This window comes from Alligator mississippiensis, chromosome 2 (assembly GCF_030867095.1).
Source record: "Alligator mississippiensis isolate rAllMis1 chromosome 2, rAllMis1, whole genome shotgun sequence".
NCBI classification, from domain to species: domain Eukaryota; kingdom Metazoa; phylum Chordata; order Crocodylia; family Alligatoridae; genus Alligator; species Alligator mississippiensis.
The window spans coordinates 126,339,198-126,364,008 of NC_081825.1; the positions used below are offsets into that span (position 1 = coordinate 126,339,198).

The 24,811-nt window shown below is 44.1% G+C and overlaps 1 long non-coding RNA gene across 2 annotated transcripts in view; it reads right to left on the reverse strand.

The window, feature by feature from the left end:
• LOC109286303 (uncharacterized) overlaps window positions 1-24,811 on the reverse strand; it is a 323,714-nt gene that overhangs the window by 19,643 nt on the left and 279,260 nt on the right. For both annotated transcript variants that reach the window (XR_009459861.1, XR_009459862.1), the window contains 3 exons: window positions 7,703-7,830; window positions 7,498-7,611; window positions 7,125-7,283 (listed from right to left, as the gene is read on the reverse strand). This is a non-coding gene — a long non-coding RNA (uncharacterized LOC109286303). The remainder of the gene's footprint in view (window positions 1-7,124; window positions 7,284-7,497; window positions 7,612-7,702; window positions 7,831-24,811) is intronic.

The window sequence follows — 24,811 nt, forward strand, 5'->3', positions numbered from 1 at the left end:
TCCCTGAGAATTTATGGCCTGTCTGTCTGTCTGTCTATCGTCATATACATTATATACATACATACCTACATACACACAAATAGAGAGATCTATAGACAGATATCTATAGATATATAAATGTGTATGTGTATTGCTATATTGATATATGTAGTCATATGTATAGATAAACTTATATGTATAGTCATAAAAAATGACAACCCAAACTAAAAGCTGCTTATTAAGTTAAAGCCTTGTGGCAGGATGAGATAGGCACTAATAGTTTGTCACTCACTTCTCTGTTGGCCAAGAAGCTAATTAAGTGGAGTACTAGTAATATAGAAGTCATTTTGCAATGGGAGTGTCCTGGAGATGTAGAGTGAGATTTTAAAAAATTCTTATCCTTGGTTTAACTCTTTACCAACTAGAATCCATAGTAAAATGTTAGGTGATTCAGTGGAGCAAAGTCTGACCAATATAGAGCTATTTTGAAAATCCCGGTTTGCAATTAGATCCTTAAAAGGCTTCCATCCCTGCAGGATCAGAATGTTAAACAAACATACTTAGCTTCATAATGCCCCTCTGAGGTAGGAAAGAATTACTATAGCCACTAAAGGGATGAGGAACTGATCTATAGAAAGAGTGAAGGCCTGTTGCTTCTCTCCTTTCCTTAAGTTCTTCAGTGCAACCCCGTTGTTTTCAGAGGAAGTGCTACACAGCTGTGAGTGAGAAGAGACTCAAATCCTCAAGTGACTTGCCCGAGGTCACACAAGGAGCAAGAAGAACCAACAATGAAAGCCAGACTGTCAACTCACTTTACAAACCACAAAGCATGCAAGCACCATTTTTCAGAGAGGGGAACCCTCCCCACGAATCGCACACCACTGGTTATGACATATCACCCCTCCCTTGAACCCATACAGAAACTCCTCAAACAATTGCAACCCATACTAGAAAGAGACCCTATGCTTAACAAGATCTTCCCAGAACCACCCATCCTGGCCTTCAAACAAGCACTGAACCTCACTAACCTCATCACCAGAAGCAAACTTCCTCAGACCCAGAACACAAGGAATGGATCCAGACCATGCCATGACAAGAAATGCAAATCCTGCCAACACATCTCCACCACCCCCACTATTACTACACCCCACAACAGAGCCATCAGCATTCCTGGATCTTACAGCTGCACCTCCAGAAATGTAGTATATGTCATCCAATGCACCAAATGCCCCAATGGAAAATACATAGGAGAGACCAAACAACAACTGTGCACCAGAATGAATGCACACTGGAAATCTATCAAAGACAAGAATACCCAATTACCTGTGGGGGCACATTTCTCACAAGACAACCAGTCTCTCTCCAATCTCTCAGTCCTGATCCTCAAAGGAAACTTACACAACACTTCCCAGAGACGAGCCTATGAACTCCACTTCATCAACCTCCTGGATACAAGAAATCATGGACTCAGTACAGACATTGGATTTATGACACATTATAACCTGCCTGACATCTGACTCCCCAGGTACCTCTTTACTTTTTACCTACTACATTCATCTCCCTTCTTCCCCCCACCCCACCCAGCCTGTCACTCACCCACTGACTCCTCAATTTACATCTTCACTGACTGCCTGTCTCACATGCATACCAGCCCAGCCTCTGGCTGCTTTACTATTCATTCCATCTAGGAAGAGCACACACCAACTGCAGAGACTTCTTCAGCCTGATGAAGCGTTTTTAAACTTGAAAGCTTGCTATAATTTTTTTTTCCAACTATTTAAACTGGTCTAATAAAAGATATTAGATTTACCCAAAGAACCTTGTCTGCCTATGTCCTTAGACCAACACGACTAGAACCTACACCCCTGTACCAGTATCAATCTATAATTTGGAGTATTTTATAAATGATGTCAAATACCTCAGGTTCCAAAATGTACAGGTTACCCTCGCTTTATACTGCACATGCGTTCCTGGAAAACGGCGCATAACTCGAATTTGCCTAAAGGGAACCCACTTTACAATGTAACAAATAGGGATACGTTCCAAGACCTTGACTGTACTGACCCCCAGACCCATTTCTACCACTTTTACAAGACAATTTTGGTACTCACCAACAGCAAACAGTACACACAAGCACAGGGCACTCTCATAGTGGGGATGGCAACTACAGAAACACATACCGCAGAAAATGAGTGAGGACCACAGATCCACACAGACTATATTTTGGTGCACATCACTCCCACAATGCACCACACAAAGCAGCTGACTGTGGGCTTCCACCACACCAATCGCATAGGAGTAAATTTGCCTTGCATATAACAAAGTTTTGGTATAAAAAGGGTCATCACATAAGAGCTAATTTGCACATACAGAACCTGCATAAAGTGAGGGAAACATGCCGGGCATATTTTATTTTTATTCTAATGGTACAACCCAAGTCTTAGATTTCCTTCCAAATGCAGAATGATTTCTAAAATCAAGGTTGTGAACTGGTATCCATTTTAACACTACTTTCCACTTGCTCCTACTTTTCAAAACTATGATAATTGCTGGCTGAGATTTTCCATGTTTGGACCTGGCTTGATGGCTCGGAGTCCATATGAATGCAGGGTTCTATAAAGATGTCTTGACTTGACCCCTAAAAATGCTAGACAAGCAAAGTGCATTGTTTGTGTTTTTAAATCTACAAGTTCAGGACACATTCAGAATTCACAACTGAATTGCTATAGTGCAAAATTCCAAAGAAAATATATATTCCACATTGGTTTACAGTGGGCATGTCTACATGTGCCCTTCTTACTACACCTTCTGGAAGTACTAAATGATGGCACAGTAACAGCCCATACTGTGCTGTGCCGGCAGTGCACAGTTGTTTTTAGCCACTATTTCGCTGTAGCAATGCACTATACAAAGGAGCGCATTCCTATGGTGACAGCTGCAGCATCACAGTTTGTACTGCTGATGCTATGGCGATGTAGCGTCACATGCAGATGCACCCAGCATGGCTTGAAAATAAAGGAGAGACCATTCTTTTGAAGTATAAGCTACTAAAGCTAAGTTTCCCTGTCATCCATAAAATACTTATTTATAGGAAGTTGACAGTTTGGCAGGGTTCAAATGTGATCAGTTATTGTAGTTTTTGCTATTCACATTCATATCTGTATTCATTACCCAGTTTCAAGGCAGTAATGAACTAAATTGCATTCAAGTCCACAAAATTAATTAAATGCCCTTTTAAAACAACATCTCTAACTATAGCAGTGCAATGGTACAGTGAATTTTGAGATCTGGATGAAAAGGATTTTCTGCACATTCCATACATGATGACCTTTTGGCATGGAGGCAACACAAGGCATCTCTGTGTGGTGGCTATTTTTGTGCCATCCCCACCTCCCCAGAAGGCAGCACCTGGGAATGCTGCCCTAGTTGTCCCTATTCAGTTATGCTACTGATACAGTGCTTGGACTCCGCCTGGGGGTGTGGGCCCCCGATCTGCCTGCCAGATGACAGGAGGCTGGTGCTGCCGGCACTGGGTGTGCAATAGCCTATGGGCGAAACGTCGAAACAGCATTGAAACAGTTTAGATGAAACAAAATGGAACGGTGCTTTCAAAACGAAATGAAATGAAACTTGAAATGAAACACTGTTCCATCGAAATATCAAAATAGAAGTCGAAGCAGAAGGGTGCTGTTCCGTGCAGCCCTAATTTTAACTGGAGCAGCAACAATCTAAAAAAAATGCAAGCATGAATGTTTCTGCCTAAAAACAATACATTTAAACAGATATCAGTTGAAGTGAGTGAATATTACAGGAATGTTTGTGAATGTTGGTTCCAAAAAAGCCAACCCTGAACTAGCTTTCATGTTACTTACAACAATAGTTATTCATTCTCTACAAACAGCTTCATGAACAACGTTTTCAGGAAGTGACCATCTCATTCATATTTCTACAAATAGGTTCATATAAAGGTTTATCACAGAAGTTCAATCATATAAGGAGCAAGAGGAGAAAATAGATTCATAGATTCATAGATGTTAGGGTCGGAAGGGACCTCAATAGATCATTGAGTCCGACCCCCTGCATAAGCAGGAAAGAGTGCTGGGTCTAGATGACCCCAGCTAGATGCCTATCTAACCTCCTCTTGAAGACCCCCAGGGTAGGGGAGAGCACCACCTCCCTTGGGAGCCCGTTCCAGACCTTGGCCACTCGAACTGTGAAGAAGTTCTTCCTAATGTCCAATCTAAATCTGCTCTCTGCTAGCTTGTGGCCATTGTTTCTTGTAACCCCCGGGGGCGCCTTGGTGAATAAATACTCACGAATTCCCTTCTGTGCCCCCGTGATGAACTTATAGGCAGCCACAAGGTCGCCTCTCAACCTTCTCTTGCGGAGGCTGAAAAGGTCCAGGTTCTCTAGTCTCTCCTAGTAGGGCTTGGTCTGCAGGCCCTTGACCATACGAGTTGCCCTTCTCTGGACCTTCTCCAGGTTATCCGCATCCTTTTTGAAGTGTGGCGCCCAGAATTGCACGCAGTACTCCAACTGCGGTCTGACCAGCGCCCGATAGAGGGGAAGTATCACCTCCTTGGACCTATTCGTCATGCATCTGCTGATGCACGATAAAGTGCCATTGGCTTTTCTGATGGCTTCGTCACACTGCCGGCTCATGTTCATCTTGGAGTCCACTAGGACTCCAAGATCCCTTTCCACCTCTGTGCCACCCAGCAGGTCATTCCCTAGGCTGTAGGTGTGCTGGACATTTTTCCTCCCTAGGTGCAGCACTTTGCATTTCTCCTTGTTGAATGGCATCCTGTTGTTTTCTGCCCACTTGTCCAAACTATCCAGGTCTGCCTGCAGCTGTTCCCTGCCCTCCGGCGTGTCCACTTCTCCCCATAGCTTTGTGTCATCTGCAAACTTGGACAGAGTACATTTGACTCCCTCGTCCAAGTCGCTGATGAAGACATTAAAGAGTATCGGTCCAAGGACCGAGCCCTGCGGGACCCCACTGCCCACACCCTTCCAGGTTGAGACCGACCCATCTACCACGACTCTTTGGGTGCGACCCTCTAGCCAATTCGCCACCCACCAGACTGTGCAGTCATCCACGTCACAGCCTCTTAACTTGTTCACCAGTATGGGGTGGGATACCGTATCGAAGGCCTTCCTGAAGTCTAAGTATACGACATCCACCCCTCCTCCTGTGTCCAGGCGTTTCGTAACCTGGTCATAGAAAGAGACTAGGTTGGTCAGGCACGATCTGCCCGCCACAAACCCGTGCTGGTTTCCCCTCAGCATAATCTGCCCTGCCGGGCTCTCACAAATGTGAGCCTTGATAATTTTTTCAAAGACTTTACCAAGGATGGAGGTGAGACTGACTGGCCTATAGTTGCCCGGGTCCTCCTTCCTCCCCTTTTTGAAAATGGAGACCACATTAGCCCTTTTTCAGTCCTCCGGGACTTGGCCTGTGCGCCACGAGCGTTCGAATATTCCCGCCAGTGGCTCTTCAATGATGTCGGCCAGTGCCTTCAGCACCCTCGGATGGAGCCCATCTGGGCCTGCCGATTTAAAGGCATCCAGTTCTTCCAAATGACTCTGCACCACCTCAGGATCTACGTATGGAAGTCTTGCGCCTTGCTGCTGCCTCTCTACAACCCCAGTGAGAGACTTGTCGTGCCCCTCACTTAGGAACACTGAGGCAAAGAACTTGTTGAGGAGTTCAGCCTTGTCCCCCCTATCTGTCACCAATTGTTTCTGCCCATTTAGCAGTGGTCCTATTCCTCCCTGGGCCTTCCTTTTACTCCCAATATATCTAAAAAACAATTTCTTGTTGTCTTTTACTTGGGTTGCCATCCTCAGCTCCATGGTAGCTTTGGCCCGCCTAACTGCCTCCCTACAAGCATGAGCAGAGGAGGTATATTCATCTTTAGTGATCTCACCCTGTTTCCACTTTTTATGTGCTCCCCTTTTGGCCCTTAGGCTGCCCTGGATTTCTCTGGTCAGCCATGGAAGCCTTCTGGCCCCTTTCCCTTTTTTGCCTCGCTCGGGGATCATCTTGCTTTGTGCCCGAAGGATCGTTTCCTTTAGGCACAGCCACTCTTCTTGGGCTCCCATCCCTTCAAAACTCCTACTCTGCAGTGCTTCCTTGACTAATCGCCTGAGTGCATTGAGATCAGCTTTCCTAAAGTCTAGCACTTTCACCCTACTAGTTACCTTACCCACTCGCCGTCTTATGTTGAATTCTATTATAAGGTGATCACTGTCTCCCAAATGGCTACCGATCTGGAGGTCCCCTATCATGTCATCCCCTGTTGCCAATACCAGATCCAGTATGGCATTCCCCCTAGTGGGACCATGCACCTCCTGTGTCAGGTGGAGGTCCTGTACACAGGTTAGAAACCTGCGTGAGCGATGGGACCTTGCTGTCTGCGTCTCCCAGCAGATGTCAGGGTAGTTTAGGTCCCCCATGACTACTGCCTCTTTAGCTTTTATGGTCTCCGAGAGTTGCCTCAGGAGCCCCGCATCTATTTCTTCCCCTTGGTGTGGGGGTCTGTAGCAGACCCCTACCACCAAATCCCTTTCTCCTTGCCCCCCATGTAGCCTAACCCACAATCCTTCTACTTCCTCAACCTCGGATTCTGTCTTGATGAGGGTTGATGTATATTGCTCACTGACATAAAGTGCAACCCCCCCCCCCTTTCTTCCCTGACCTGTCCTTTCTACACAATCTATAGCCCTCAATATGTACTGCCCAGTCATAGGATGAATCCCACCAGGTCTCTGTTAGCCCCACTAAGTCATAGGTGTTTAGTGCAAGCAGGAGTGCTAATTCATCCTGCTTGTTCCCCATGCTCCTAGCATTAGTATATTGGCACTTGAGCCCTGCGACTGGTTCCTTTGCTGTCCCCCCGCTCTGAGTCCCAAGGGGCCCATTGTTTCTTACCTTCTTGTTTCTTACCTGTTCTGTAGTGCTGGTCTCCCCATGGCTTTCAGGTTTCCAATGTTCTCCTTCTTCAGGCTGGGCTGTCCTTGTGGGTGCCACATGGTTTGGTGGTCCACAGCTTCCCCTGCCCTCGTACTCCCCTCCCCCCGACGAGCCTAGTTTAAAGCCCGCCGGAGGAGATCCGCCAACCTAGTAGAAAACACACGCTTACCTTTGGGGGACAGGTGAAGCCCATCCCAGCTGAGCATGTCCCTCATCGTGATGTGCGGGTCATTATCCAGGAAGCCGAAGCCTGCCTCAAGACACTACTGCCGAAGCCACCAGTTGGTCTCTCTGATGCAGTTCTCCTGCCATCTTCCTTGTCCGGTCACTGGTAGGATGGAAGAGAAAACCACCTGTGCACCGAACTCCTTCAGCACGCCGCCCAGAGCACTGTAGTCCACCATCAGGTGATCGGGGGTTCTCCTGGCCGCATCATTAGTACCCACATGGACTAGGACCATGGGGTAATAATCGGTGGGCTTGATCCTGGCCTGGATTACCTCCGTCACATCCCGAATCTTTGCTCCAGGGAGGCAGCATACCTCTCGTGCCGAGGGGTCCTGGCGACAGATGGGTCCTTCCGTACCTCTCAGGATGGAGTCGCCTATGACGAGCACTCATCGCCTCCTCCTCTGGGTCCTTGTGGATCTCTTGTTCTGTTTGGAGTGTGAAGAATGTGGTGTTTCTTCTTGCCTAAGGGTTTCCTCCTCCCCTTCCATCTCCTGCAGGGTCGCCAGGGCCTCGTACCTGTTCACCAGTCGGACTGGAGAAGCTGGTACCGGTTTGCTGCGAGCTGCTCCGGTCCTGGCTGTGACCGTCTGCCACTCTGCTGTGGAGGCCATTCCCCGGGCTGCTTCTTCCTTGGGTGCCTGGGCCTGCAGGGAAAGGAAATAACTGTCAATTTCATCCTCCGCCTCCCTGATCCCCCTCAGCCTGCTAACCTCCTCCCGGAGCTCCCTCACCTGCGCCTCCAGAGCCCTAAGACGGGCACCTGCCGGACAGGTGTGGTGGCCCCCAATCTCTGCCCCCCCGGCCCTGCTGGGGATCCCCCAGAGGCCAGGAGGTAGGGGGACATCAGCTCCCCCATGGGCTCAGTCTGGGTGGAGGCCTCAGACCTGCCCCAGGTAGCCTTGCCCCCCTGGGCAGAGGCCCTAGCAGCACTCCTCGTAGACACCATTCTATAAGCTGCTGTTTGTAGACCTGCGCGGTGTCTACGCCCTACCCCTACAGGAGTCCCACTCCTGGCCCTCCCGGCCCGTCCGCCGGCGTGAATGCCTGCGCAAACGCCGGCGTGCTCTTACAGAGCGCGCCTGTTTGCGTGCTCTGTTCGCGCCGCGCGGCTCGGGAGCGCGGCTCCCTACCGGCTCAGCTGTATGGGACCCGGGGGGCTTCCCCTCCGGATCCGGCTCAGCTGTGCCGGGTCCCTCCGCCCCACTTACCTTTGGGGGATCAGCTGCTGCTGCCCCCGCTGCCGATTCCTCTGTTGTTGCTGCTGCCGCCGCCGCCTCAGAGGTCAGTGAATAATCAAAACAAATAGTTTGCAAACAACCATTGGGTTTGATTATGCCTGTATAAGTCTTTTGAACAATTCTGAACAACATTAAAAATGTGAAGTACGTGTGATAGTTTGCAAAGCAGAAAATAGATTAAAAAATATTGTTACAAATAGGTTGTCCAGCTCCATTTACAACAGTATAAAATGAGGGGGGTCATAGAAATGAAGGGGTCATAATACAAACAGCTTAACAATCTCAACTGTCACAGAAATTACCATTGACTTCAATGGAATTCCTTACATGCCTAAAGTTAAGCATGTGCTTAAATACGCAGCTGGTTTTGGAAGAAGAAACTCTCTGTGCATATAGCATGCATGCAAAGTAAACAGGTAATTGAAGGCTCAATTCACAATCCACCAAAGTAACTTTTGGTTATTTCAGTAGGTTTGGGATCTGCTTTACAAAACACAGTTCCACTGCTTTAGCCATGTGTGTTCAGTAGGCATTTACCCCAAACCCAGTAGCTAAATGAGACTATGGTAAAACGAAACATCTGACTCTAAATCAGTCAATGAACTAAATTCCTTTTTAGTATAAATCCATTAATTTCACTGGAATTACATCAGGGATTAATTTGTTCTAATGATTTTATGGTATAAATAGAAGGCACAGCCACATTCATGCCTAGTTCTTTTGCTACTGAGTTAAAATACTTGTAGTTGAGGGAATTACTGCTCATGAAGATGGTTTTAGCTCTGGCATAGGTATGCTTACTGACTCAGCATTACATTTTAAGTTTACAAACCTAGTGTCAGAAATCAATGGCATAATGTTCTTCCAGTAATCTGGAGAAAAGCCTTCTCTAAACCTAATGTACATTGTATTTATTCATAAAATCTCATCAGCTAATCCCTTAGAAATAAACTGCTGCACTATAAATGTCATGTATTTTCCTGTCTGTGTATTCAATTCAAGTGAATGCTTCCTTTGCAGCACTTCTCCCACAGGGTATTTTCTACTTCTTCTGAGCCAAAGGAAAATTGTTAGTGTTCCAAGAAAATCGGACACAGTAGTGGTTCATAATTAAAAGCATGAGTGTGGCCACGTCTACCCAAGCAGCAGACTGTGCAGTAATCAGCGTTATTGTGCAGTAGCATCCCTGCAGTTTTTTTCAGATGGTACTGTGTGTAGTAGCAATGAGCTACTACACATTGCTACTGCGCAGTAGTGTCTTGTGTAGATGCACTCTATGTGCGTACATGTGTGTGAACATATACATATTTGGGGCAAATCTTTAGCTAGGTGTAAATGGGTTTAAATGAATTTTTGGGGCTGATCATTGTGCCAATGGAAGCTACTAAGTTGGGAGAAATGGTCACAGCAACCCATCATAGAAGGCTATGCATAATCCATCTGATTTTAGGTTTTCCTGCATCATTTGCTTACATAATTTCTTTTGAAAAATGAAAAACTTTGACTGGGGAGAAGGGCTGTAGGAAAGTCCACAATGAGCTCAAATCCAAACCAGCTACAACATTTTTTAGTGGTTTACTCCACTGTCATTTGTATTAATTTCCAGGTGTTTTTTGAAGGTGTGCAGGTATTAGAGTGTTTCAGTAAAATTTGCCTGGCATTTATGAACTGATAGACAAAAAAAATTGTAACCCTATATTTATGGACTTTACAAGGAAGTATTTCAACTGTATTCCATGCTCCTGGAGAAAGACATTTGCAAATATTGCCTCTCTTGCTTAGATCTTTGGAGTACATTTTAACAACCTTAGCACAGCAGGACGTTGGCAGCCATTGTCCCCTTCTTGGCCTGTGGCATATGTCTTATGGCTGCATCAGGGTTGACTGTGTAGTTTTGCAAATAGGCTAGAGCAGGAGTGTCAAACACATAGGCAGCAGAAGGCTGGGGCTAATGGGGCTTAGCCCCCACAAACTAATTTTGCAGCAGCTGGCAACAGCAGCAGCACCACAGTGCTGCCATCCCACAGTGTCTGGTGCTGCCGCACTCAGTGCCCCTGCCATGTGCTCCTCTGCCACTGCGTACAGCACCACTGTGCACTGGCACCACAATGGCCCTGCAGGAGGGAGGGGCGGGGGTGAGCCCCCCCAAATAATATTTTCTCCCGCTGCCTATGGTCAAACATATAATCTATGGACTGGATTCAACCCATAGAGCCATATGATCGAGATTGTGGGTCTGAGACTAGCTCCCCCACCCCTTGCTGCATGTGGCATGCAGTGCTAATCTGGTATTGGACCTAGTGCTGCACCCACTGGACTGGTCCTTCTCTGCAGCTGATCTGGATTGGGCCATGCTGGAGTCAGAATGTGGGGCCAGTCTGGCAGAGTACAGCATGCAATATGTTCTCTGTGCTGGCTCCCCAGGTTGCATACAGCACATGCAGCTGGTTCAGCCCACGTGCTGTATGCCGTATGTGCCAGCCTCACTCTGGGATTTGAAGTAGTGGTCAGCACATAGTGCTTCAAAGAAAGGTGATACCTGTCTTGTTCACACTAACGTGCTATGCTGTACACAGTAGTGGTTAAAGAAAAAATCAGGTTTACACATGAAATTTGAGTATCTATGTTAGTATGCCTTACCATATGGCAACTGGCCACTTCTCTCTTAAATCCAGCTCTATTGTTTAGCCTCTGACTGTGTGTGGGAGTAACTGCACAAAATGTTCCCTCTCATATGGAAGAGGTGGAAGAATGAATTTACAGAGCACCACTGTTCTATTTCCATAGCACTACCAACACAGGAGGGTCTAAACAACAGCACACAAAACTGCATTTCAGACACTCCCAAATATAAAGGAGTGGGAGTCCAGGTCTTTGGACTAGGTTTTTATGATGATAGGGACTACAGACAACCCCCACTTAACACGGTTTTGCTCACCGTGGTTTCACTATAGCGCTTATTTAAAATACCTACCTGGTTCCACTTAGCGCTTAGTGCGCTTTGTTACAATGATGAGTGCAGAGGTGGGGAGAACCGGCAGTGGTGTCAAGCAGTGCTGGGTCTGCGCTGGCACGTGGTGCTGGAGCAGGCAGGGAGGAGTGGCAGTGGCGGTGGAGAGAAGGGGTGGGTGGGAGGGTGGACGGGGGATGTAAGTGCTGAGCCTGGACTGCTACCCAGGGCCAGGACTGGCAGGGCCTAGGGCAGGGCGGCAGGAGCATGGAGTCTTCTCTGGCATGTGGTACTGGAGCAGCTGGTGGGTAGGTGGGGAGGAGTGGTGGCAGCAATGAGATGGGGCAGGCAGGGGGTGTGAGCAAGGAGCCCAGGCTGGCACCTAGGGCCAGGGCTGGCGGGGTGGCAGAAGCACGGGGCCAGGGCCAGTGGGGTCCAGGGCAGGGTGGCAGAAGCACAGGGTCCAGTCTGGCAGGTGATGCCAGAGCAGCTGGTGGGCAGGCAGGCGGGGAGGGGCAGCGAGAAGTGGCGGAACCGATTATATTTATTTACATTCATTTCTATAGAAAAATATGTTTCACCTAGCACAGTTCCACTTAATGCTCGTTTTTTTCAGAACCAATTAAGAGCTCTAATTGGGGGTGTCCTGTATAAGGATATATGTATGGGTGCTTTCAAAGTGGCACAGAAGTCAGTAGGAGCAAACTGGGAAGGACTCTGAACAGCTTTTCCCTTATAACATTCCTGCCTAATGATGATCATGATTTTGAGATTCTCTGTCACATGGCAAATGGAAGTGGAAATCTGGATTCAGGTTTAAAACCTCTACATCCTACCTAATGTTCAGGGTTTTCATACTTGGAGATATGGTTTGGTGACAACCCTATAAAAAAGGGTTAATCAAATAGATAATTCTTTCCCTAGGAGTCATCAGTTAAAGATGCTATTCCCCTCCTGAGTGCTGATGTTTCACAGAGCTGCTTTGCTATCCAGGATCAGCTATGAGAGCTTGATTTAGAAAAATGGCTTTACCTACTGATGTGCAGCCTACTCAAAGAAGCCAATGGGAGTTGATAATTTAGAGAAAAAAATAATCTTTTTTGTTTGACAGTAAAAGGGCATTTGGCTATAATAATTTTCCTAATGGCTTAACTTGCCAGTTGCAGTGTGTTATAAAACTAAACTAACCACAATGTGGCTGCCAGAATTAACAAACTATGAGATTGTTCACCTTTTAAGAGTGAATTGAAACTCTGCTTGCAGTAAAAGTTCAGACAATTAAAATGTATGTTCCAGATAGGAAAGCAACATTAGCCGTACATTAGCTAACTTAGAAGCATATCTTTTAAAATAAATTATGTAGCCATCAAGAGTGGGTTCTGAACCATATTCCATTTCTAAATTCCTCATTATCAGATGGCTCAGAGCCTGATTTTAGATTTGGCCAAAATAATGAAAGTCTAACAGATAAAATAAAGCTTAGTGGTGTATTTGAAACTGGGAAGGCCTCCTATCAAAGGAGGTTAAATTGACTTATGTTACACATGCTACATAAGTTAATACGTAGAATTTTTCTTAGTTATTTCTTTGTGCATGCTGTACTTTATAGTATGAGCAGTTTTATGATATATATTGTCATTTCAGGCTTTCCTGCCAGGCAATTTCTTTGTCTTTTCATAAATTTAAGGGAGATATATAACAGTTCGGCATATTTAATAAACAGACTTTATATGGAAATAATTTCTTGAATTGCAGCAAGCTAAAGTTTATCTTAAGAAGTTCTGCTTTAGGTTTGCAAAAGCAGATTGATCATTATATGATTTAAGACCTCATGCTAATGATAATTTAAATGGAAATGCAAACATGAACTATTTGCTCTGATATTCTGTTACCATAATTCAAGGATCAGAAATACATTTGGAACATGTTCAGAGCTGATGTTTTTGTAAGATTAACAGAGACTGTATAAAATATACATATGAAAGTAAAGTAGTACAAAAGTAAAAATATATATTCTATATACACACACGTATATATACACATATATATATATTCTATATACACTCATATTACTTTCATTCTATCTCTCTATCTCTCTATCTATCTCCTTCTTTCATACTAATGATGGGATTAAAAATATTATGATGTTGTAGCACAAAGGACTATAGAAGATTTTAGGATAGACAGAAAGAGAGATGGCTCTGTGGTTACAAAAGTTATAGGGATGAAAGTGAAGAGATTTTGATTCTTTTCCTGGCTCAGTAATGGTCCTCCTTGGTAACCACAGACCCACATCCTGAGAGATACTTCAGTGCATAACACTTGTTCTGCTGCATAACTCTCATTGATTTTAATAGGAAGTACCTTTGATAAGAGGTATTTTTGGAGACCTTGGCCCCTGTGACTTAGTTCCTTATTTTCAGAAGTTTCAGTAATTTTGCCACCCTCACTGTGACCCTAATTTGGGAAAGCACAGAAATAAATACATTGTTAACTACTGAAGAAATTAATGGGAGTTAAAAATTGGGTCACTGTTAAGCACCTGCTTGAAAATTTTTCCAAATTCCCAAGGTGTGGCCCAATTTTCAGAGTTGCCGAGTAGCCACAAAACAGGATGAAAGAAATGGCCACTCTTCAAGGCTTCCAGAAAATGTTTCAAGATATGCAGCCCAGGATGGAGACACCCAACATTTGGACACAGTATGCTAGTGATTCCCAACCAGGGTGCCACAGCAACCTGGGGTGCCTTGAGCTCCTTTCAAGGGTGTGTTGGGGTGCCACACAATGTTAGCACAATATTTAGGTGTGCAAACATGATTCACAGGATAAACCCAGAGACTTAGGAACCCATCGTATTAAAGAAATTTTGACCTATTGTGGTCTTTGAGTTTTTTGCAGCAGAAGAATTGATTTATAATTTTTTTTGTAGTCAAAAAACAAGTGAAAAGAGAGCTGGCATTTTCTGAAGTGCGCCTTGAGCCTAGGGAGGTTGTAAACCCCTGTGTTAGGATTTGTAGATTTGAGTTTTTTCCCCTTTCTGGGGACAACAATCGTGACCAACGACAACAATTATGTCCCCAAAATCACCTCCAGTAATAGTTGGGACATAATTCTATCACGTTTATAGAATATTTTCAGATCCTTGTAATGAGGCCTTATGGAAGTGCAAAACCTTATTGTTGCCACTTCCAGCATTTGTTTTCTTCTAAATATAAAGCTAAAGTGATTTTTTCTCTCTCTTTAGGTATTAGTATCAACTACCAAGGGCCTGTGGGACCATCAGCTTAAAGTGTACTTATCAGTACTCTATTCAGTCACCGTTATGGCATCAAAAGGGATCCCTTTTAAGGAGAAAGCATCTTTTTTATTCTCTATACACTGAACTGAAAATAGCCTAAGGATCCTCTCTTGGGTTTGTTATTGTTGTTTCTTGTTTTGGGGTTTTTTAAAATTCTTTAGGCGCTGTCATTTTCATTTATTGGTTTTCAGGCTGGATTCTTGTGCAGCACCTTGTCAAAGTCCAGGTAAATACTGACCTAGTCAGCTGCTGAGGTAATATTTCTGGCTTTGGCCCTAATGTGGTATCAGATGTGTAAATAATGATTAGCATACCCATGCAGAGTCATTTTAATTTTAAACGATTTGGAGGTGCTCTTCCACTAATTACTGTGTTTAGTTGAGGAAATATGAAAAGACTGATATTTCCAAAAGTTATCTTTTCAACTAGTCGTTTCATACAGTTGTTCCCAGCTAATTGGCATAGTCCCTTTTTCCAAGATGTTTTCTGAATGCCTTTAAAAACCCGTCTCTCTGTTTTTTTCCAGCCTCTTTCAGAATCCTGCTCTGGATTCCTTCCACCCTGGAGCTTGTCAGACTTGAAACATTCCAGCGTTGTCATCACTTGCTCTGGTGTGATTCTGATTTTCTTCACAAGTTTTTATTTCTCCCCTGGAAAATATATGCTTGTGGCCTGTGTCTGGATCCAAAAAAAGGTCAAGAATTCATGGAAAAAATATTTTAGCCACTCTCCCTCTTCTTGTCAATTAAATGACCTTTCCCATCCCTTAGAAATCTCATAGGAATTTTATTGTCTGTTTAACTAATCTTATTTCCCCAAGCATTTGAAAAAAAAATGCTATTGCTTCTTGAGTAATCTTCTGGGACTGCTGGAAGTTTGTGATGGGGGAACTTGGTGCAGCTGGGTAGGAGGGCCAGAGAGGCTGAAACTCCCTGGTTGTTGGCCATTTCAGTCATCTTCTTGATACTACTTTCTGGTTGACATCCATCAGCCTACAAGGACACAAGAGATAGAGGGGCTGCTTACTCAGTGGGTGCTGCTGTAGCTCATGTAGCCAAGAGATACACCTGCAAAAAGGAGCCAAGCCGAAAGAGCTAATAACTTTATGCTCAGATGCATGGGTGATAATTCAGCTGGATGCAAGAATGCATGATGGGTGGGAAGTGCCAGGTGTGCTTCCCACATCCACATTCAGCAACACTTGGATGTGGAGGTATTTCCCTGTACAATATATTCTGAGCTGCATCATTATCAAAATAAGACTGACAGAAGGGGCAAGTGGACATTAAATGGTAGCAAAAGGACTAGAGCCATCTTGCTGCTGCTGGAAGGTTGGGCACAGAATAAGACAGGATTTCAACAGAATACCCAGTCTGTTCATTTCATTATTACTTATTATTTATATAATGCCCTTAAATGCAATTGGAGGTCTGGAACCTATATAGGACAATTTTTTTTTATATATTGTCCTTTCAATCTAGTTCAGGTCAGCATTTCAGAGTCCTGTCCAAATAGTCACTTTGTCAAATCACTGCCTATTTCCACTGCCTGATGAGGGAGATGGGTTTTTTTTTTCAATGTTCCCACTTTATGCTTCTGATCTGTCACTTTGAACAGCTTCCTTTTAAAATTTGTTTTAAAAGTAACTTCTTAAATATGATTATTATTTCCTGTTCTGTACAAAAGCAGTTTTTGTTTCTTCCTCAGATCTTCCCGCAGATCTTTTTCAAAAACAAGATAATCATCTGGAAAAATGACATTGATCTGGGGTTGTTTAATAAGATCAAATTGAAATATGTGTTTCAAGACCAACACCTTGCTGCGAAACTGATCAAATTAGAACCAAAATAGCAAAGATGGATTGCTGCTACAGAACTCTTACAATAGTTGAAAATAAATTATGTGGTTTTGTGTGTGAAAACCAAAGGCTATGGAATAAGTAAAACTTTGTGGATTGCTGGATTTCCATTACTCCATTTTACCACCTTCTTTTCTTATCTGTAGGAGATTCTCTTCTGAGATTCATAGAAACAGCCACCAGATGTCATGTTTGCTCCACAAAAATGATGATGAAAGACTATTTAACTGGCAATTTAAGTCCCTCAGTAGTAACCTGGCTCTTCTTCCTATCACCATAATCTTTCCTACTGCACTTGCACTTTCACAAACACATTAGTTGATTTTATGAGCTATGCATCAATATTGTCTTCACATCAGGAAGTATCACTGAGCCCTGAAGATATCAGACTGACTAGTTTTAGCTAGTTACACCTGTAGTGCTGCATAACTGATCTGGAAGCAAATAAAAATGATAGAAGTGCATGCAATCCACTATTCTCCAACCATTTGGGTTGGTCTAATAAAAGAGATCAGTTTCACCCAAGGAACCTTGTCTGCCTATGTCCTTAGACCAACACGGCTACAACCCAAACCCTTGCAATCCAGTGGGACATGCTTCATTCATTTTATTTTCAATGTCTCTGCTTTGTGTTAGTAAATAAATGTTGCAGACTCCTGAGAATAAATGCTGAAAAAAGGATATTTACAACCATTTTTTTTCAAAACTCAAATTCAAAGAAGAAATTATAAAAAACAGCAGCAGAGTTAAGCTCTTTGCATTTCTAAAGCATTAACATCTGGAATATTTGCCTTCTGTTGTAGTTTCACTTGCCTGGGTGCTAACTTATCTGAAGAGAGATTTTAAGATGAACCCCCAAAATGGGCATTACTCCTACTTCATTCTTCTGCTAGTGGAAAGTTGGGTTCCACAATTTAACTTCCACACATAAAGGGACATTGCAGAAATGGAAGAAATACAGGTTAAGGACAGGGGAGCTAATGTTAGAGAGAAGTGCAGAAGTTTTCCACAAATATATTAGGCGAATAAAATGATTTGCTTATATATAGGGATTGGCACAAGATGGGAAATGCTCACTTGAAGGACTCTTGTATAAACAATCTCATTTTTTAGCTTTTCTATATCCATTATGACTTGTAATGGGGCCTGAAAAATTTTGGTCACATTTTATGGCCAGATTTAATTTCATCCAGGCTTCAGTGATCAGAATCAAACTGTTTTAAGATATAGCCATCCTTTCTGTTGCATACACCTGTTTCCACTCATTCTGACAGTTCAGTATTTAATGTGAAAAGGGCAGCAGGGCATGATCATAAGATCATGCTTTACATTCCAAAGAGTCTGAGCCAAACAGAGGAGATGATTCCATGACACCTATTTCATAATACACATGGAATAATGTGATATTCCAGGTGCTGGGCTTTTAGACATTGACAATTACATGTGATCTGAAAGATCAGGGCATTTATTTTGCACTTGCCAAAGACATGGTGTGGTTATGTGCAGTGAATTTATTTATCTGATACTGTTTCATATTGTGAACCACTCCTAGGAAGGGGTTTTAAAAGTTGGTTTAGAAGAATTAAGATCCCAAAGAAACCTTTTCCTGTATTTAGAAATGAATGTAAACAAAAGACTATGTGTGGGCCCAAAGGAGTTGGGAAATTTATTTCCTTTCTTCTATACAAATACAAAAGTGCATTTCAGCTGACAGCAGAATTGCAAAAGACCAAGTTACCATAAAATCAAGAGCTTGGATACAAAGAAATAACACACCTAGATGTCTCAATTTCCTGTCTGAAAAATGGGAACTATATATTCTCATTCCACCCTTTGTTTGGCTTTTCTACTTGTATGGTCAACTTTCAGGGCTTACGTCTATCCTCTTACTAGGCATCTTTTACTATAAAGCACCTAACACAATGGGAACTCATCTGACACGGGGATTTTAAGTGTAACTGTGTACTTATGTGCAATCAATAGTTAAAAATGGTAAACAGTTGGGAAGCTAGGAACAACGTATACATTTGAAAGCTTGTCAATCCTATCCATGCAGTTGGTTTAATTAAAGATATCACCCACAAAAATCCTTATGTCTCATATATTTCCTGGATCATCACGGCCACAGCATCACTGCAGCACTACCAGGACAGCTTGTTTACAGTTTAAGCACATTGGGCACAATTCTTGCAAGGTGTTTAGTTGCTACAGTAATGAATGGGGGTAGAGAGGTGTTGATGATATTTAGTGTTCCAGGTTTTCAGGTTTATTTAAAAAAAGAAAATCCAGGAATTTTTCAGGGTTTATTTTTAAACATAAAGACCGGGTTGAAATCGGGATAAAAGGAAGAAAAGAAAAAAAAAGTTGGTTTAAATTGGGGGGGAAATAATAAAACATTCCCGTGGTGGTGAGGGAGGGGGAATAAGGTTCTGACTAAGGAAGGGGTGGGGGGAGGGGTGCGGCGTAGCCCGTCGGCTGCTCCTGGGGCTTCATAGTTTCATAGTTTCATGGTTGGTAGGGTCGGAAGGGACCTAAGCAAATCATCAAGTCTGACCCCCTGCCATGGCAGGAAAGAGTACTGGGGTCAAATGACCCCAGCAAGGTGTTCATCTAGCCTCCTCTTAAAGAACCCCAGGGTAGGAGCCAGCACCACTTCTCTTGGAAGTTGATTCCAGATCCTAGCCGCCCTAACTGTGAAGTAGCGCCTCCTGATGTCTAGCCTGAATCTACCCTCTGCCAGCTTGTGACTGTTATTTCTAGTCACTCGTGGTAGTGCTCGTGGGAACAGGGACTCCCCCAATGCCTACTGGTCCCCTCTGACTAGTTTGTAACAGGCCACTAGATCCCCCCTCAGCCTTCTCTTGTGGAGGCTGAACAGGTTCAGGTCCCTTAGCCTCTCCTCGTAGGGCCTGCTCTGCTGCCCCCTGATCATGCGGGTGGCCCTCCTCTGGACCCTCTCCATGTTGTCCATATCCCTCCTGAAGTGTGGCACCCAGAACTGGATGCAGTACTCCAACTGCGACCTGACCAGTGCTGCATAGAGGGGGAGGATCACCTCCTTGGACCTGTCTGAGATGCATCTGTGGATGCATGACAAGGTACAGCTGGCAGGGAGCAAAGCAGGACACAAAGCAGAGGGAACTGTCAGTGGGTGCAGGGTGGGAGGGCTGCGAGATGGGGGCTGCGCCAGGCTATTCCTGGGGGGGCGCATGCCCCAGGATCTGCGCACAGGACAAGAGCAGGCTGCTACTCTAGGCTGGGGCCGACGGGGGTACCGGGCTCTTCCCAGTGCTTTCGGCAGGCAGCAGCCTGCCCTTGTCTGGTCTGTAGATCCAGGGACACATGCAGCCCCCCAGCCCACAGCCCTCTCGTGGTGCACATAGCAGCAAGAGCCAAGCTGTCCCACTCCGCACCCACTGACTTACAGTTCCCTCTGTGGCCAGTGCTGGCCATCTCCAGGGTGGCTACAGCAGAGGCTAGTCTAAGTGGGAACAAATGGAGCCCTGGGGGGCACAGGTCATGGTGCAGCTTGTCCCTGTTCATCCCAGGCCCTGCTGCAGTGGCCCCGGGAGTAGCCGACACCACCTGCCTACACCACAGCATGGTGTGGCCCAGGGGCTGGGGGGTGTGGTGTGGGGCTGGACACGGAAGGGGGGAGGGACCCGATCCCAACCCTGGCATCAACACTGGCACCTCCTGCCCCACCCAGGGTCAAAGCTGGGAGCCCTGCAGTCCCGGGCAGTGGCTCCAGCCCTGTGTGGAGTTGCTGGGTGCAGTGCCCACCACAGGGACTGGGGCCAGGCTCTCCCACCTGCCCCCCTGGTAGGGCTCTCAGCTCCCAGCAGCCAGAGCAGGGCTGCAGGTTGAGCCGCCAGGGTGCCTGCCTGTCCTGGGAGCGATTCTCGCGGTCCCTCCCACCCCACCCAGGGTCAGAACTGGGAGCCCCACGCCCCCAGGCAGTGGCTCCAGTCACCCTCCCCTGGCCTCCACGTGGTCACTGCCCCCCTCTCTGTGTGCAGCTGCTACCACCCACTTTCCTGGAAACCTGCATCCAGCTGGAAACCTGTGCCCCAGGTAACCCGTACTTTTAGCTTACTGGCACCCCCCCAGCCATTCCCTACTCGTGCCAGTTAACAGGGATTTTACTGTATCTGGTAAAATTGAGTGAACTGAAAAACAGGTGTAAATCAGTAAAAACTGAATAACTTCAATAAAAAAAAATCAGGGAATTTATCGGTGACAATCAGTAGAAACTGAAAACATGGAACACTAATGATATTTTACATGCTTAGCTCTCTCTGTTCACTGTAAATATGAGAATTCAGTGCTATAAAATATGAATGCATTTAACAGTTTATAAAGGATATAAGGGGGAAATGTAGTTAATATAATGGTTCATTTCAGGAAATAAAAATATTCTGAAAACCTTCAGTGCCAGTGAAATGGACATTTGAAATACTTTAAGGCAGAAAATGACTCAGCCATAGCACTAATGATTACAATATGAGATTGTGATCCACATAAAAAGCAGCATAATGACTATGAATATCCTACTGGATTTTGAAATGAGGAAAGAAAGAATTTAGTGCTTTCTAAGTTAAGGATAAACATAATTGATTTATGATTAATATGAAGGTCTAGGCTTACCTTGCAAATATATTATATTTCACACAGAAATGAGGATAAAGACATTTTTCTCATTTCTATATGAAACACAATATTTGCATGCCAGAGGAGCTCACAGGAATATTGGCTAGAGCTACTGCTAGATGGATACTTGACATCATTCATGCAGAGTCAAGTCCATCTGTTGCATGGCAGCAGAAAGACGAATGTGAGGTCGAAAGTCTAAAGAACAACATGAAGAAGGCTATTTTCAAAGGAAATATGTATTAAGTAACACAATAATGAGAAAGTAGGTCTTCCCATCAGCTCATTACAAATTAATTAAGCAACATAAAGACATTTCCTGGGAATTAAGGAGAGTCAAAGGTTAATGGCTCAGGCAGTGCCAAGGACCACCAGTTCTTGCCAGCTGCTAACTATGCCAAGAAAGTGCCCTGCACCAAGATTGTTATTGCTCCTACAGTTGAAGAGAATAAATGGATGGATATGTTACATATGTCTACAGGAGCTTCTCCAAGGTTCACTTGGTGACCACTGGACCTTACTCAAGAATTAGGGTCTAAAAGATCTGTGAGATAATTTCTCAGTGATTTCATTTGGAGCCTGGTGCACTTAGCTATTTGAAGGGATGGGTATGGCAGCCTCCTGACATCTAACTCTTTTTTTTGGTTTTTATATTTAACTATTACTGCTGCTGCTGCTGCTGTTGCTGTTACTGCCAAAGAAGATACCTATCCAAGGTTCTAGATACCCTAAGACAGGGGCAGGCAATTATTTTGGATGGAGAGCCACTTACTGAGTTTTGGCAAGCCATTGAGGGCCGCATGACAGGCAGCCCAGGGCAGATTAATATTCATTTTCTAAATTTTGGGGGGGGCCCGTGGGCTGGATAGAAAGGCTTGGCGGGCTGCATCCGGCCCGCAGGCTGCATTTTGCCCACCCCTGCCCTAGGACACACTAATCAATCCACCAGGAACTCTGTTACCCAGCTACCTACAGAATCTTCTTTCTAACCCTTCATGCTGTGTGAATACACCATCAACCCTTTCTAAAACCCTTTTGAAAAGTTGTCTTTTGAAAAGATGCCTAGAATATCAATACCAAATCTGGGTTATTGTAGATCAACTCAGGGAACAAGTCCTGAAGTCCTGAAGCCCTCCCAGAGAATGCCGCATAATCCTCCCCTTCTTTCATCTCAAACGGGTCCCTGTTGCACCACCTGCTTTTGACTGCAGTGTTAGCAATTAAGTCTACATTCATCTCTACCGTGGCAAAAGGAGTGTGCTACAGAGAACTGCAGCAAAGCAAGGCTTTCCCACTTTGTGCATGCTACACCTCAAAAGAGACATAATGCAATGTAATGTGGGAATGAATGGTGCTGGGGACACACCAGTAAACTCTCTCATGCAGGCATGGTCATTGATAAGTAACCAGCACCACAGAAAGATATCTATGTTACATCCATTTGGAGTGGGCATGATTTGCCTTATGTGGCTATTTGGCAGTAAAGATATTGCCTTCAGCAACCTGAAGGTTTTGTCAAGCTTCCACTAAATTTATTACTGTTATTTTGTAGGCTTGATTTATTTTTTTTAAAGGTAAGTTAAAAATGCAGGTGCATTCAGTGCAAGAGTAGGATAGTTATGTTGTGCAGTGCAAAATGACAAACAAATACTATATTGAAACTGATCCTTTGCCAGGTTACCTTTCCAGGAAGGAAAAGATAAGAATCACCAGCTGCCATTTCCATGAACATATTACATGCTGCTCAGAGAGTTTGGTCTAGCAGAGATGGCAGGAGGAGCACTCCTTACTCTGTACTGCTTGTTGGAGAAGCTGGAAGCTGGTACAAGTGACTTCTGTTCATGAGCAGAAATCAATTAGAAAATAGTGGGCTCATCTACACATGCATTAATGCGCTTTTCCTAATGCACAATTAATTTACTACCCCTAATGTGAGGTACTAAGTGTGCATTAGGCTGCCTTAATATGCAGTAGTGCAAATGCACGCTTTTTAGGTGACACTTTATATGCAGTAGCCTATTTTACTGTGCATAAGCGTAATTGCATGGTTTTTTACACAATGCTTTAATACATAGTAAAATAGGCTACTACGCATTAAAGTGAACATGTAGACACACCCAGTTTTGCATCCCAACTAGGCATCCAGTCTCACTCCCATTGAAGTCAATGAGAAAACTGATCGTGGCAAATTCCTGCAAGATGCTGCTCCAAGGCCTAGATTCTAATGGCTCTCTTGTGCTAACTGGAACCTTACTTCACTAATGGTCTAAGGTGAAAGGGTATCAGATACTAGCTTTGAAAGTTTACCTTGAAGTGCTGGAATTGGGATTTACCATAACTGTGGACCTCAAGAAAAGGCCACAGGGTGCCTGTCCTTTATGGGATGCCAGCCATACATGGAGTCAGGGAGCACAGGGAAGGCTTGTGCCTCATGAAGGTAGGATCCAAGCCTGGACTTTTGTAGGGTAGAGGAGCTCTGTTGCTCCCTTCCCAAGAGGCAATGCTTGCGAAAGAATAGAAACCTGCAGTTTCATGAATCTGCTAACCTCTAGCCTTTTGGTCTATAAACTATCTTCTAAAAGATGTCCCACTGTAGTACTAGGTGTTTTCTAACTTGCTATCAATATGCTGTGCACTTAAAGGGAAGACATAAAAAGGGCAACTGAACACATACATCATATACCTTTTAAGGGCATATACATTAAAAAGCAGAAGCATCATCTCTGGAATTCTTCAGTATAAATAACCAGGACAGTTTATGCAATGCATGAGACTCTCTTCCATACTCTTAAATAAAATCCTTTCCTATATTTAACTTAAAAAAAAAGCACACCCAACTTTTCATACCATAATTTTTTTCAGTTTTCAATTTATTAAGGGAAAACTTAGCAGGAACAGTTATTTTACTAAATATCTTTTAAAAAATGTACTAGGAGATGGTGGAAGAACAATCTGTTCTCTGGAGAAAGTTTGATAAAATTTACTTTATCCCTAGGCTTCATTTTTATCTACAGTGACCTTCCTTATCATGTCTCCGGGTTGATTAACCTAATATGATATATTACAATAGAACAAAACAACAATGATAGGCTGTTCTACCTGTTCCTTACTTCAGGAAGGTTACTTCCTAACTTTATATGTTAAATTCTCTGGAAGAATTTCAGCAACTGGGTAATACCAACATCCCACACCAGGATGGCATCCAGGCCTGTCTTACATATCCACAAGAGCAAGATTACAACTCAGAGTACAGACCTAAAGATATAATTGAACTTATACACTTCATCCTCACACACAACAACTTCACTTTCAATAACCAACACTTCTTCCAGGCCATGGGGATAGCTACAGGAAATAAAATGGCCCCACAAAATGCCAAACTTTTTATGAGATACCTGGATGAAGAATTCCTCAAGGACTGCACCATCAAACCCTTGCTATACTTAAGATATATCAATGACATCTTCATCATTTGGATGGAAAACCTGCAATCTCTGACTGATTTCCATTAGAAATTCAATTATCATTACTCTTTCATCAGACCATCTCTTGAATACTCCAACACCAACATTTCCTTTTTTCCTTTTATGATCACTATCTGGAGTGGTAAAATACAAACCACCATATACAA